At 45.7% G+C, this 14,097-nt stretch overlaps 1 protein-coding gene across 2 annotated transcripts in view; it reads left to right on the top strand.

Moving 5' to 3' along the window:
* The first annotated feature begins 6,447 nt into the window (after positions 1-6,447).
* Positions 6,448-14,097, top strand: part of LCA5 (lebercilin LCA5) — a 38,737-nt gene continuing 31,087 nt past the window's right edge. The window contains exon 1 of one of the 2 annotated variants that reach the window (XM_014596688.3): positions 6,448-6,555. The gene's annotated coding sequence lies outside the window, so the exon portion shown is untranslated. Of the gene's footprint in view, positions 6,556-6,686; positions 7,462-14,097 lie in introns of those variants that run through there. The other variant, XM_019496898.2, reaches the window with a different exon arrangement.

Genomic DNA, 14,097 nt, shown 5'->3' with positions numbered 1-14,097 from the left:
GTCCTAGAACTGCATAATTGAATCACTGGCAGAAAAGCAGCAGTGCATTCAGCTGTTCACTAAACCCTGACTGAAAGGGCAATTGTGTGTACATGCTAATTCCAGGATACTTCTGTTCCACAACAAACACAGGCACAACCTGTCCAGAGACAAAAGTAAAGTAACCCGGGTGGTACTCCAAGAGGTACCCCCTCTCCAATTGAAGGGATCAAAGCAGGTGCACAAGCGCTGTGGGAGGTGTAGGGACTCTCCTCCCCCTATACAGCAGAGCCAGACCACCACTGGGGACTTAACCATATACCTTTCAATGAAAGAACAGTACTGGGAACATAATAGGCATAAATCAGGGGGTATAGGGGACACTACAACACCCAGGGCAGGATTCAACAAAGGTTACATACTTACAAACATTGACAAAAGACAGGGTTAACAAAATATAAAACACAAACAGCAGAACAAACAATACTGGTTGGTGAAATATAAAAAGAAACAAAATACAAAATGTCAAATGACAAGGAAATACAGGGCCTTGGTACTTGGAGGAGGAGAAAGGCAGAAAACACAATGGCCCCTTTCCACTGCAAGAAGACTTGCTCCTTATTAGCTCACTCACCACGTCACCCCAGCTGGGACTTAAACTTGGATCTCCCATGTGGTAAGCAGAAATGCTGCTACACAGCCACCACAGGTAGCACCGTTCCAAGCTGCTAGGGGTCTTGACCTTCCCAGAGCCCCGGCCTCACGTCAAGCTGCCTGGCCTCTGATTGGAGGACCTGGAAGCAGAGCTGGGAACCTCTCAGGTTGCTGCTCAGATCCCTGCTGGAGCAGGGGAGCCTCTCCTGCTGGCCACAGCCTCTCGTAGGGGATCCTGGAGCCCAGCAGGGAGCCACTCCTGCCAGCTGCACGCCGCGCTGCTGAGGGGCCAACTGCTGCCTGCAGGTCCCACTCCTTCAGGCTCTTCTGGGGCAACTGCTCCCACCCCACTGCCTCAGCTCTTGCCAGCTCTTTGAAGCTCCTTCCTTGTGGTCCCTCACTGGTCTCTCTTAACAGCCACACTGCCCCTTTTATCCCCCTCCAGGTGACCCAAGAGGCCAATCAGGGGACACGGAGGGTGAGTCTCTGGGCCTAAATGGTGAGGAAAGGGAATCCCAAGTCCTCCAATCATCTTTTATCCCTTTCAAAACCCCTGGGTTGTCACTGCCAGCTAGCCTGTCACAGTAACATCTGTTCTTAGCCTCTGTGCTGATGAAGTCAAATATCTGTGTTTAGATCAGTGCAGCAGTTGATTTAAATGCATCAAAATTGTTTTAACTTGGAAGGCTGATGGAACAGTCTGAATATATCATTTACTTTACACAAGAAACTTAATCCCCACTATTCAGTACTTAATGATTAATGAATTGCTGACCAAGTCACAAAAGGATAACTAATGATAATTAAGTCTATGAATTACCAAAGTTAAGAGGTTTTCTTCCACATTGTTTTCCTAATATTTTCTCCTTGTTATCGCTTTCTTCACATATCCTCTCATTTGAAGCATCAGGCTGAGGCAGTCAAATGGACACAGAGATTTATCCCTTGTATCCTATTTACAATTTCCAAGATTTTATTTCCTGATCTATCCCTCCAGCCTGGCAGGCTGCCAGAATGCACAGTACTTTTCTGTAGTTGTAAGCAATAAAATAATTCTGTCTTTATCATGCCATGTTTCCTTGTATCTTTTTGAAGGACATCAATGACTGCCAGTGCTGTCAGTGATGAATTATATGCTTTACCTGTTTAACACAAGAGTAATCTACATAATACAATAGAAGGGTGTAGCTATATATCTGTATCTATATCTGTATCTATGTTTCTACTCACACAAGGTCATCTTTTTTTTTAATTTTTCATAATTATCGCAGTAGCATGACAAAAGTATCAACTATGACTTGCGAATCTTTGCTGATACCATAAAGTGGAAAATTCACAGACTTAACTCATTTTTGGAATTGCCTGTTTTCCATATTTTACAAGTAACATTCAGAAAGCACCTAAGTAACTTGAGAGCTCATTTGTGGGACCTGTGCTTCAGTCTCATAGGGGTTTTGAAAACAAATTCTTACCACTCTTATTCTTTTTCTAGCCCCTCATTCAGGGTTAACTCAAATATTTTAAGATGACAAATATTTTAAGTTTCCTCTTTCTGTTCTTAGCATATAGATTAATTTACAATGTCACATAGTTTAAGTTTGCATATGCAAGGCACTTGTAGAGAATTAGTCTACATTAAGCTTTCAGTTTTTAGGATTGTTTCCATGTCAGTTTCTATAATCATGCATTTTTAAGGCTTTTGTCCATACTGAGGGAGACAAGGGTTTTCGTCATAGAAAAAAAAATCTCTTTTCTCTCAAGGAAATGAAAAAGTGTATCTATAGTTTATTGATAGTTTCTATACATTATTTTTATTTTCCTCCTTACTTTTTAGTTGGGAATCTTTAATTTCTAACAAATTGAGGCTGTATCTTTCTGTCTTCTTTGTATACAGTACAGTGAAGAATTTATTATTTATCTAAATATCAAAATATCTTAAGTTGGTTCTTATTTAGGTTGCCTGTGGGCTTCAGGTCCCTTCACTTCTTTTTCCATTTAGTGATCAGTTTTGGAAGTATTTCACTACAGTAAAATGGTTGTCTTCAGTGAGGTGTCAATATGAGGTTTCTTATTTCTGTGTCTCCAGAGCAAATCCAGTCAATATCTCTCCTTACATAGCACTGCTTTCCATAGGAAATGTTAAATGTGGAATATCTAGATGCATAACATCATAATTCTATTCAAATTCTATATTGTTGTCATCATTATGGTAACTTAACATCTCTCCACAATAAACTAAAGAGGGTGAAAAGCATCTGCCATTTCATTTTTATTTTTTTTATTTTTTCATTCTTTTGATTTATATGGCACTCTTCCCAACCAAGGCTCATGGCAGCTCACAAAATGAGAACAAAATAATTTATAAAGCAGGAGAATGAACAAGAAAACAACTTAAAAAGCAAGTACAATACCAAAATAAAACAGAACCACCCTAGACCTTTCCTTTCAAAAGTGGTGCTCAACCTCCAGTTCATGGGCCACATCCATCCCACAGAGCCATGTCACCCAACCCATGAGACTCCCCCAGGGTCTTGAAACTTGGTGGTGTATTGCTAATTAGTAGCAATTAACACTGCCACCACTCCCCCCCTGCCAAATTTCCCAGCCTCATAGCCCAAATGACATAGTCCTGCACACAGCACCAGAACCATGGGTGCAATCTGGCATGACCTGAGCATGTGGAGCAGAGTCCTGCTCCAGTATGCAGGTCTGGAGCCATGCACTAGGCTAGTCTCACATGCTGGCCAGATTGGGCCCTGGAGGAGCTTCCCCAGGCCCCAGCCAGACCAGGCCCCAGCCCCACATGCCAGATTGGGCTCATAACTGGATCCATCCTGCAGACTGATCCTGCACCACTTGGGCAGCCCATGGGTGAAAGGTTGGGCACCACGGCTGAAAACAATTTCCCCTCTTAGTGTTGCTTGCTAAATGTCTGCCCAGATATGATATGCAGGTTCAGACTCTGGCAGGCCCCTAGCAGGAGGGAGCTTAGTGACTGCTGAGAATGACCTTCCATGCGTTTGTGCCAAGCAGCGTGATGCATTGACAGTATTTGCAAAAGGTCAGTCTTGCTGACTTTAGTGACTGTGATGGGGCATTCAGATCCCTTGTATGGAGGGCCCAGGCTGTTAGGGCTGTATAAATCAACATCAACACCTTGAATGCCACCCAGAAAGCTACTGGGAGCCAGTGCAGACACTGGAGGACTGGAGCTACATGCTCTTGATAAATGATCCACTGCCATTAGTGGACTGGGGTTTGGGTTGTAGCCGTGTTGGTCTACGGACATAGGCAGACAAGGTTCCTTGGGTGAATTTGATATCTTTTATTAGACCAACCCAAATGGTTGGAGAATAGTTATTAAGCAAGCTTTCGGGTTCAAATTAGTGGACTGGTGCATTCTGCAACAGCTGCCCTGCATAGAGCACTGCTCAGCAATCTAGTGTTGAGATTAGGAAGGCTGGGATGATCGTGGCTTCTATCCATATTTTCCTTCCTAATGCAAAATTTTGCATTTGAAGGCTAAGCTGTGTTTTTGTGGTCATTGTGAAGCCAAAACCAGAGGTATTATGGAGCAGCAACTGCGATGCACTGATGACTTCTGAATGTCACCGTGCTACGCAGTTCAAGTTGGGTCACCCCACCTTTGTTACGCTAGGGCCAAGACGACCCCGGGAGGCTTGAAGCAGTGCTTCCTCCCGTAGGAGTGGGCATCCTAGCCTGGTACACGGGGCACCCTTTCAAACTCAAGGCACTTGGAAACCAATCGAGTGACACCACTCTTTTGACTGAGGCCACAAGCAGCTCGCTAGCAGTTGCCAGGTTCTCTGAACATCTCCTCATAGAGTTCATAGATTTTATAGACATTAGGGCTGGAAGGGACCTCGGAAGATCATCAAGTCCAGTCCCCTGCCCCAGGGGCAGGAAGTCAGCTGGGGTCAAAGGATCCCAGCAAGATAAATGTCCAAATGTCTCTTAAAGGAGTCCAGAGTAGGTGCCTGCACCACCTCTGGAGTCAGTCTGTTCCAGGGCTTGGGGCCTCGGGCAGTAAAGAAGTTCTTCCTTATGTCCAGCCTGAAACGGTCTTGGAGTAGTTTGTGACCATTTGACCTTGTCATCCCTTGGGGCACTGGTGAACAGGTGTTACCCCAGATCCTGATGTACACCCCTTATATACTTATAGGCAGCCACCAGGTTCCCCCTGAGCCTGCACCTTTCCAGGCTGAAGAGTCCCATAGCTCTCAGCCTCTCAACATAAGGCCTGTTCACCTGCCTTCTGATCTTGTGTGTGGCTCTCCTCTGTACTCTCTTAAGCTTCTCCACATCCTTCCTGAATTGTGGAGCCCAGAATTGGATGCAGTACTCCAGCTATGCCTCACCAAGGCCGAGTACAGCGGGAGGATGACATCCTGGGATTTGCTTGACAAGCATCTATGGATGCAAGCCAGAGTTTTGCTTGTTTTACCAGCTACAACATCGCATTAGTGGCTCATATTCATCTTGTGGTCAATCATGGCCCAAGTCCCTTTCGGCCATGGTGCTAGCAAGCATAGCACTGCCGAGCCTATAAGTGTGCTGCGGGGTTTTTTTTCCCCAAGGTGAAGTACCTTACATTTTTCGGTGTTGAAAGCCATCAGGTTTTCGTCCGCCCATTTTTTGAGCCTGTTCAGGTCCTGTCCTCAGGTGTGGATGCTTTACCCCAAAATTTGGTGTTATCAGTGAACTTAGCCAGTCTGCTTCTGACACCAATGTCCACATCGTTAATAAAGATGTTAAAGAGTATCAGCCCAAGGATGGAGCCTTGGGGGACACCAATGGCCACGGCGCACCACAATGATTTACTTCTATTACCACTCTCTGGGTCCGACTTCAGAGTCAATTCCCCAGCCTTTGGACCGTGATGTAGCTGAGGCCGCCATTGGCCAATTTTTCCATGAGATGATCATGGGACACCAGCTTGAAGGCTTTTTAAAAAAAATCAAGATTGATGACATCAGGGGAGGTTTTCTTGGATTAGGAAAGTGGACAGGGGCCACCCCAGCTCAGTGGCGAGGACATGTGTCAGCAGGCATGTTGTGGCCCAACACACACCAAGGAAATGAGGAGCTGTCTGTGCAAGGAAAGTAGATATCCTGGTTTTCTTGGATAAAAAATTATCCCCAATTTTCAAATTTAAAAAAGTAACCCAAAATCCACATTGGCCCATGATTAAAATGAAACCCTACTAAGACATAGATATTTATACAGAGAGAAGTGTTTCATTTTAATTATGCACCAATGTGGATTTTGGGTTACTTTTTTAGTCCAAAAATTGGGGATTTTTTCATCAGAGAAAAACTAGGATCCCTGGAAATGAGGAACTATCTGTGCCTGAGGCACTTTCTGCCATTCAGCCCCTCGAACCCAGCGCTCGGCCTACAGAGGCAGCACGCAGGCAGGAGGCACACCGGCCTTCAGCTCAGGGCCAGGGCTACGGCTACACCGCGGCCACCAACCCGGCCCGTCCGCGCAGGCCCAGCAGCAGCAGCAACTGCCCCTCCCCCGCCCCACAGCTCGGCCGCGCCCCAGCCCTTGCGGGCGCCGGCTCCAAAGACAACACGTGACTCCGAGACTCAGAATTCGACCCTGACACTCTGGCCGCGCAGCCAATGAGCAGCCGGAGCCGCGCACCTTTCAACCTCCTGCCGACCAATGAAAGCGCTCCCCTTGCCCCGCCCCTCTGAGTGCTGCCGAGCCAGTGGCGAGAGAGCACTGGCCCCTCGCGGTTGGATTGACAGGACCGCCAGCCAACGGCGGACGCGCAGCGACCTCCCCTCCTCGCTACCGCCCCGTTACCCGGGAGCCCATTGTAAATAGCGCCGCGGCCCCTTTAAGCGCCGCGTCGCTCGGCAACGGCCCGCGCGGGCGACGCGGAGGCGCCAGGTACTGAGCGGCGCGGGGGGCCCGGCCCGGGACAGCGCGAGCCGCGGGCCCCACGGGCGTGAAGCCGGTCTCGGCTTCCCCTGCCCCGGCCTCCCCGGGTCTGGCGCGGCGCAGGGAGTAGAAGGGAGGGGCTGGTGTTTGCCCGCCACAGCTGGGCCTGGGATTTAGGTTTTCCTGCGATCCTGGGGGAGGAGCAGGCTGGGGATTGGGTAGATTTGGATCCATTTTATCATCCTCTTTTAAGGCGACGGGCATTCATCTGCGCCGAGGTGGGACAGGGCGTAGTTTAGGTTGCGTCACGTGCTTTCTTATGGCTTCTCCCCTCTCCCCCCCCCCCCAATGTTCTCTGAGCGGTTGTTTTTGAAAGGACACGTCCATCCGACAGTGAGGTGAATTTATTACTGACCTGTCTGGAAAGTTTTCATGAGAAGGAGGTGAATGTTTAGCTCCCTATTGGCTATTCAGAGTATGAATTATGTAGCACCAGTCTTGAAATCCAAGTCCAGTTTCCAAGCATGTGCACAGGCTGGGGGCTGCCAGCTAAGCACCAGCAAACAACCTGGGGGTTACAGTGGGCGATAAGATAGATACGAGCCAACAGTGCACCCCCGTTGCCAGGAAGGCGAACGGCAAACTGGGCTGCATTGGTAGGAGCATTGTAGGCAGATCAAGAGAAGTGATCATTCCCCTCTACTCAGCACTGGCGAGGCCACATCTGGAGTGCTCTGTCCAGTTGTGGGCCCCCTGCTAAATTAGATCTTCCTTAAATACTGAAGGCTGCACATGAGAGAGGAACAGTGGAGAAAAATCCCTGGTCATACCCAGTTCCTTCTCCCTTTCGGCATCCACTCTGCCCTTGTGTTACACAGGAGACTGGGCAAGATGCATCTATGGTGTGTCTGACTAGTAAGTGGCATGTCTTATGTTCTTAGGGGTGCCTTGAGTTTATGGAGGGGCTTGTTTGGATACATCTGTTGTTTTTTAAAGTAATACTATGATTTTCAAAGTATACTCTAATAGTATAAGGAGAGCATAAAGAAATGAATCTAGTATAGTTGTCCTTTGAAGTCATGTTCCTAATTTAAGAAGTCCAAGAGACTATCAATCTGCAGGAATTAAAATATGATGGCATAATGTTTTGGGTCTAGACTTGGTTGGGGGTGCAGAGGAGGGAGGCAGGAAACAACTGATCAGGATATTCCAAACCAGCCTTTGTACTCAAAGTGGCACACACTGTAGATGCGTCTACATGTGCTCTTTAATGTGCATTAGACGATTTTAATGCGCATTTAAGCGTAACTGAAAAAAACGTGCTATTTAGTTAATGCACATTAAAATAGTCTAATGTGCCTGAAGCATCTCTTAAAAACTCTGCTCTTCAGTTAACGCACATTAAGAGAGGCTAATGCACATGCTCCTAGTACCTCAGAATGGAGGGCGCCTACACATGAGCGCAGGGGCTTCTCTGATATGCTGGAATTCCAGCCTTTTGGAACAGATTCAGCTGAGTCTCTTGAAGCATGCCAATTGCCATGCTCCAGCAGCCTCCTGCATCTCCTATATCAGAGTCCCCATGCTTAAAAATGGCAGTGGGGGCACTTGTGCCCACGCTGCCATTTTAAGCTCTGGGACACTGATACATGAGACATGGCAGTGCTTTATTTAGAGCAGCTCTCAGAGCCACTGTAATTAAAATGCTGCCCCTCCCAGCCCTGGAGCATATGTAAAGGAGCCAGGAGGTACTAGATTTAATGGACATTAACTAAAGCGTGTTAATGCATATGTAGATGGACCCGGAGGTACTAAATTTAATAGAGGTGCACCGATAAATTGGTTCATATCGTATCTGCACCGATGATGTCAATTTTGGTTTTATTGGCAGTCGGCTTTTTTTTGACTAAAGTGGCCAATAATTTCACTGATAAATGTTGCATGCATGTGCGCAGCCCGGCAGATTGGAGAGCAGAGTCCGGCTGGTAAGCCTGTGGGAGAAAAGGGGCAGGGGAAGGGTAGGTGTGTGGTAGGGAGGGGAGGGCAGATCAAGGCCCCCGCAGTAAGGGAGGGAGAAGGGGTAGGGCTGGACAGGGGTAGGCACTGCCTAGCCAGGGCAGGGCAGGCCGCAGAATGAAGCTGCGAGTGGCTCGTCCCAGGGCGGGGGCACCTCCTGCCACTGGCACACCCTGGGAGAAGCATGGAGGAGCATGTGCCCCTGAATCTGCAGGGCGAGGGTAGGTTGCCACTGCAGGCTGGCTGACATTGGGGGCGGTGCTGGGCTCTTCTTGGTGGGGGGGCGGGGAGGGGGGCTGGGCCAGGGCTGCACATGGGGCGGGTGGCTGCAGCTGTGGGGGGGAAGGTTTAGGAAGGCTATGGCAAATTTTGGGGTGGCTGTAGTCTACCCCATAGCCCCCCCTTCCCAGCGCTGCTGCCACCTGCCCCATGCACAGCCCTGGCCCAGCCCAGCCAGTGCTGTCCCCAACCCCAGCCCACAGCGACAGCTGACCCTTGCCCTGTACAGATCCTGAGGGCACATGCCCCTCCATACATCCCCCAGGGTGTGCCAGCAGTGGCTTCCCCCCCACACTGCCTCCGGACAAACTGCTTGCAGCTCCATCCCACGCCCCACCCCAGCTGAGCAGCGCCTGCCCCAGCCCCACTCCCTCCCTCACTGTGGGGGCTTCAATCTGCCCCCTCCCCCCCACGCTCCTTCCTTCCCCGTGCCCTTTTCCCCCATAGACTTACAAGTCAAAACTGCTCTCCAAGCTGCCAGGCTGCATATCAGCGATCAGCTCGGTATTGGCCGATATGGCTCGTTAATAATCGGCCATTAGTATCACCCCAAAAAATCTTTTATTGGTGCACCCCTAAAATTGAATGTGCATTACCTAGAGTGCATTAATGAATATGTAGATAGGCCCACAAATTGCTGACATGAAAAATACAAAACAAAAATGATTTACAGAAAGAAGCAGCATTTTGGTTTGACCCGACTCTGCAGTGTGTTTATGGATTGGGTGCTTCAGCAGGGCTTTTTGGCACTTTTATCTAATAGCTGAGTCAATCAGCTATTAGATAAAAGCACCAGGAAAGCCCCACTATAGCACCTGATCTATACAAATGTTAGGTGAGCAGGATCCAACTTAGTGTAATGCCTCTTCTGAGCATGCACTGGGCTTGGCACAGGAGCACACTGTGTTTAAAGTAAAGCACCGGTTTTGGGGGTGGGGTTCACATCTGCAAGCAGCCACAGTGACCAGTAGGGACAATTTATGCTATAGCCTGCCTTAAAACGGCATTTTAAAAAATAAGTTCTCTGATTCTTGCGCTAAAGAACCAAGATCCAGAAATGAAAATTCTGCAAATGAAATGTTCATTGAAGCAGAACAACAAAAACAATTTTTATGTGCTCCTGTGCATCCCAGCACTCTTAGTCTACCAGCCTAGTTTCTGTTACAGTGATTCATACAGAGAAAGCAAGGGAAAATGTATTCTGCCTTTGTAATGAAGAGTCCTAAACACTTGCTGTGCTATATTTGCTTTGCCATCTGTCTGTCATGTCTTCTGCATCACAAGCTCCTAGAGTCTGAATGTTTCCTATTCTCTGTAAGGCTGTCAGTGAACAATACAGAAATCATAATAATATAAATGTAAGCTGTTGAAGTACAGTGTAACATTTTAGAAAGATGAATTGTTTTCAGTAGTATTAAAATTTCTAGAATAGGGCAAGATGTATTTAATGTATATTGTGTCAAAGTGTTCTTAATGCTATGGACTCGTTTTGGTCCAGGCATTCAAATTTTGCTGATAGTAACAGCCCCATCAGTGAATTCATAATGTTGAATTTCTAACAATTATCACATTTCAAGGGAACGCTGATAATCTTGAGGATTTTATTCACATGAACTGGATTAAACTTTATAATCAAATCAACTTTTTTGAAACAGTTGAAAAGCCAGTTGACCAAAACATTTCTTAATCAGACCTTATTGTAACTGAAGTAACTCATTCTGTAGCTGTTCATCAGCTCTCAACACGAGCATGATGTTCTTTACGCTGATAACATTACTATATAAACTGGCAAGTAACCAAATTGGGCAAGGCTTGACAAACTAATGTTTCTTGTTTTTATATGGTAAAAAACAGTCATGTTACAAATGTATAAGCAATGGAGCATCCAGAAACTGTTTTTGGATGGTCATCATGGGGCTTTTCATTGTTTTATCTGTTCAAATAGTTTTCAGTCCATTACTTTTTCAAAGCGCCTTCAGAATGTGTGAAAAATTACTGCGTATGTATTTTATTATATGAATTGCCAACTTGTTAACAGCATGCTTTGCACAACATTTTCAGTTTGTTGAATATGTCCAGTTCTGAAACTTTTATTTATCAAGGTATATGAAATATATTTTGTCCAAGTAAAACATATTGTTGAGATATGAAAAAGACTCTTCAAAAAGTCCTATTTAGGGAATTGCGGCAGCGCACTTTTGGGTGCTTGCCACCTTACGGGCTATAGACAGGCAGCCAGCAGGTGCTTAATTAGGGCAGCCATTTTAGGTTCCAGTGTTTATATGGGAAGGCAGCAGTTAGTTCGTTATGTGCAGTGTGGAGCCCCAGCGAGGGGGCATTGTAAGGGCCTGCTCAGAGTAGGACGCGATAACGGGCCGTCTGAAGCACTGTGTGTGTGGGGGAAGGGTACAAAGTAGGGTCGCAGAGGGCGGCTTGAAGGACTGCACCAGGGGTGTACTGGGTAGGGCTGCTCAAGTGGCTTGAAGGCTGGTACATGGACCAACCCTGTGTGTGAAATTAGTGGCCTGGTGAGGGGCTTGTGGCAAAGGCAGCCCAGCATTGGCACAAGGTTACACCACACAGAGTAGGGGAACTCGCAGGAACCAGAGGTCTGTGCGGTAGTGCCAGGGTGCAAGTAGTGAAGCCCGAAAGCCCAAGAGGGGCTGCTTAAGGGGAGCTAGGGCAGTAGAGTGTGTCCTAGTAATAGGTGGAGTGCAAGAGGCCCCTGTTGGCAGAGGGCAGAGTGAATGGAGTTCAGCTATGGACTGAGTTTGCCCTGGCTTAAACCAGGGAGCTATTGTAATCTGGATGCTATTTGCGAGGTGTGGGCTGCGATGTAGGAGAGGTTTGGAGCTGCGGATAGTGCCTCCTAACATTGGGGCAAGGAATGGGCAGCCTCCCACTTAACATACAGATAACATTCAAGTAATGGCAGGCGAGTTAGGGCAGACTGCCCTAGGCAGGTGGGCGGGCCAATTTGAGAGCAGGTCCTAGGAAGGACCCCTGTCACAGGAATGTTTCTGGGATTGTAGATTTGCTTGTCACTTTTAATTTGGTAAAATGAAAATTGCTATTAGTGCGTATGTATAACACTGGTGAAGTCTGTCTTTACCCTGGTGTAAATGTGGAGTCGGCACATGGTGAACAACCCTCTACCAGTGTAAGTTGCTCCACTCTTGATTTGTGAAGTTGCCCCTTGGAAAATCAGGAGTTGTGAGTTACACTGGCATATTGACAGAGATGTGGATTTTCTGGAAAATTTTGAATCGGAACATTTTCTGGAAAATTTTCTAATACCCTGAATAGAGCGTGATCTGATTTAGCATGTTTATTTGACTTATATTTAGTAAAAACAAACTTTAAAAGTGCCCCCATGTTAATTTTATGCCCCAATAGCCACAAGTATTTGAACTGAAATATTTGATTAGGAAAAAAATTAAAAATGTGGTTTAAATGTTATATTCAAACAAATTCAAAGCCTTATGTAGAAAGAAGTAGACTTTCTCAGATGATGTTGTTCCACCACTTTGTTGTATTAGCTTTCTATATATGGCTTGTACTCTTTCAGGAAAGTTTCTACATGTTATTAAACATTTCTTCATTCTTGCTGCGTTGTTAGCCTACTCCTGCCCACGGTACTTACAAGTACCAACTTTCTTCCCTCCTTCAGTGGCTTAAACTTCATTATAATGATGCCACACGCTATATTTTTTCTGATTAGGCATTATTATGACTACTTCAGACCAAAAGCAATAAAAAACTAACAGATCTTATGCAAACACTTCCAACTTCCCCAACTCAAGCAAAGAAATGAGACACTATTCTGTGAGTTTGCTGAAATCAAAGTGAAACAAATATTAATCAGTTTTACTTTTAGTTTTGCTTTCACTTGCAGATGAAATAAGAATTTTAGCTTTGGTTTTGATTTGACCTGCACAGCCAATTAGGTGAATTCATAACTTGATTTTTGGTTTGGATTATGGTGTGTGTGTGTATTTAACCCTCCTGTTTACAAATCAGTAAAACATATATGTACTCTCTTGCATGCTTCGTAGGGATAATCACCTGAAAAACATTAATTACAACTTTGAAACTGCCAAGCTTGCCTAATATTGGCATTCATGCATTAATTAATTCCTTGTTAATTAACATTGTTAATAATTCATTTTTAGAAATGGAAAATTTCCCACAAAAAAATTAAGTACCAGAAAATTTGGAAAATTTTCCATCCCACATCCCTGCGTATCGATTGTCTGCAGAGCTAGCTATTTTCTCAATGCAGCAGGCTGTTCCTGGCTTCTCCATCACCAGTGGCTAAGGTGTTGCAGTAGCACCAACTACAAACAACTATTTCTAAGAAGTAGTCATCTATCTGCTCTGGACACCAGGGTGATTTAGATTTGTGTGCAAGTTAATATCATGTGTCCACACCCTGTGCTTGGAAATATGCTTTAGAAATGGTGATAACTGTATCGTTTAAATTGAGGCATTTGCAGTTCTTTCAAAAGAGACTTCATGCACGGTCAAATCCACTGCATATATGAGTACATCCACTGATGTATTCTCTTCAGAGTAAATTGTCTGATGGCTTCATTTCATGTTTTTTTTACATCCTAAAATTAGGGCACATGTTCTTTCTCTCTCATGCCTTTACCTACTATTAGCGCTCTTTTTACTTTCAAAGCCAATGATATCTTTTACAGATAGCTGTTAAATAAGATGGTGACATTAAAAGAATAAATAATACAAACGCCTATAATAATAACTATCATTTCAGAAAAATGCTCTTCATTCATGATTAGGATGCTTGCGTTTTCAATAACTGGACCTTCTAGTAACTATTAGTTTAGCAATAAGTTCTGAATTCCCAATATGCAAACACAAAACAGTTGGCAAAGTTGAAACAAGGTTTTTGTAGGGTATTCTCAATATAAGCTTTTTAAAGATATTTTGTTTTCCCAGGCCAGATCAAGCAGAAGTGTGACAGGACAGCCCTGCACCAGAGGAACCAGCAGCACATAACTTAGGGGTTGGTGCCAGCGGTGTGCCAGTTGGCAGCTTCTGGCTTTGTGGCCATCCCCACAAGTGGGCTGCTCTGAGTGCCACCTCTTAGTTATGCCATGAAGATCAAGTTAGGCATCTAACTGACTTAGGCACTTTTGAGACTAGTCTTTCTACTCATAGGGAAGTAGGGCTGGAAGGGACCTCAGGAAGTCATCCAGTCTAGCTTCCTGACTAAATCATCCCAACTAAGTG

The sequence above is a fragment of the Alligator mississippiensis genome, chromosome 1, assembly GCF_030867095.1.
Source record: "Alligator mississippiensis isolate rAllMis1 chromosome 1, rAllMis1, whole genome shotgun sequence".
In the NCBI taxonomy this organism is placed as follows: Eukaryota; Metazoa; Chordata; order Crocodylia; family Alligatoridae; genus Alligator; species Alligator mississippiensis.
Note: the sequence above shows the minus strand (reverse complement) of the source record. Positions and strands in the feature narration are given on the sequence as shown.